Source organism: Puma concolor, chromosome A2, assembly GCF_028749965.1.
Source record: "Puma concolor isolate L17-30 chromosome A2, mPumCon1.1.hap2, whole genome shotgun sequence".
NCBI lineage: Eukaryota > Metazoa > Chordata > Mammalia > Carnivora > Felidae > Puma > Puma concolor.
Window position 1 is genome coordinate 56,380,100 of NC_141668.1, and position 1,983 is coordinate 56,382,082.

At 42.2% G+C, this 1,983-nt stretch overlaps 1 pseudogene; it reads left to right on the plus strand.

The window, feature by feature from the left end:
• The first annotated feature begins 1,356 nt into the window (after positions 1 to 1,356).
• On the plus strand, positions 1,357 to 1,446 carry LOC147583213 (U6 spliceosomal RNA; annotated as a pseudogene).
• The last annotated feature ends 537 nt before the right edge of the window (positions 1,447 to 1,983 follow it).

A 1,983-nucleotide genomic window follows, 5' to 3' on the forward strand; every position in this document is an offset into this window, starting at 1 on the left:
GGAGGGGCAGAGAGAGAGGGAGAGAGAGAGAATCCCAAGCAGGATCTGCACTGTCAGCACAGAGCCTGATGTGGGGCTCGATCATAACCTGAGCCCCAAATCAAGAGTTGGACGCTTAACTGTTCCAACCAGGCACTCCTGGGTGCGATGTTTTGATATAAAGTCTGGTTTTTCTGAGACTTTGAAATGTAATGTAATTGCTGGGAACAAAAATCTAAGAAATTATAGTAAGATTTATCTTAATCCATACTGAATTGCCTATGTATAACTAATTTTTCTGTGAATTTTATACAAAATGCTTTTAGAAATTAAAAGCTTTCTGTAAAACAGTTCTGCAAATTGAACCACATTTGCCCCCAGATTTATGCTGTTTGAGATGGAGTACTGTATGGCGACGGCTGTGATAGAAGTGGAGGGAGGACCTCTGTTCTCCCAAGGGATCTCCTTAGTGGCTTTGTTTTTCTGATCTCGATCCTGTGATCTATCACATACTCCCCACTCTTTTCTACCCAGTCAAGACCCCACATCCACTGCAGTGGACTTTGTTCTGTTGAACCATTTCTGCAAAAACATAATCAGCTCTTTGAACCTACCCTCCTAATTTTGAAAAGTGCTGCTGGGGGCAAATAAGTCACACAACCATAGGGATGGACGGCTCAACAAGTTCACGGTTTCCTCTCTCATCTGGGATTTCTGGGTTGACCTGGGATGTCTCTGAATGACCCTGGCCAGGATGCTCACTCATTCTACTCCTGCCTATAATAGTGGTGGAATCCCTTTTCTATAACACAGTTCCAACTGCACAAAGATTCCTCCCAAGGTTCACAGGACCTCTTCTCTAATTCAGGTGATATTAAATAGGATGGAATGTTGTTAGAGCCTCCATTCAGTGATTTTAATAATTATGAAATACTCCATTTGGGGGGAGTACTAGTAACAAGAGCAGAGGAAAATAGCTGGCAAATTCTGTCATCAATATAATACAGTAAATTGAAAACTTCCTTTCATCTGATGTCACAAACCACATGTTAAAATGGACCTCAGTGGAAAACATTCAAGGGCCAAGTCGTAGTTTAAAAGTATCTGTTTACTGATGTTTAAAGGTGGCCTGTGCTCGCTTTGGCAGCATATTTACTAAAATTGGAAAGATACAGGGGCGCCTGGGTGGTGCAGTCGGTTAAGCGTCCGACTTCAGCCAGGTCACGATCTCGCGGTCCGTGGGTTCGAGCCCCGCGTCGGGCTCTGGGCTGATGGCTCAGAGCCTGGAGCCTGTTTCCGATTCTGTGTCTCCCTCTCTCTCTGCCCCTCCCCCGTTCATGCTCTGTCTCTCTCTGTCCCAAAAATAAATAAAAAACGTTGAAAAAAAATTTAAAATTGGAAAGATACAGATTAGCATGGCCCCTGCACAAGTGTGACATGCAAATTCGTAAAGCATTCTATATTTTTTAAAAATTGTTTATTTATTGGGAGAAAGTGGGGGGGGGGCACGGGAGAGGGAGGAAGTTGCGGGGGGTGGGGGGGGGAAGAATCCCAAGCAGGCTCCACACTGACCGTGCAGAGCTCATGAACCTGAGCTGAATCAATAGGTGGAGGTTTAACCAACTGAGCCACCCAGGTGCCTCATCCACATTTTTAAACTGAAATTTAAATAAAAACTTAAAAAAAATAAAAGAAAAAAAATTCCAATAAGAGTAAAAAGCTAAATAAATGAATAAATAAATAAATAAATAAAGCCTGTGCTTTAGACTTCCAGATCGTTTTGGGACCTTCCTATTGTTTTTGTAAACAGTGACATGTGTGAAAGAGTAAGTGTCGGGATGCTGTTTAAACACACTGTCTGGGTTTCTTTTCCTTTCTGATGGGCAACAGAGAAAATTACTTTCTATTGCTGGCAGTTGAGGTTTCGTGGTTGCCCCCCCCAAAAACCATTAATAATTTTTTTGTTAGAATGCATAATTTATAGTATCAGTTTTGAATGCATAA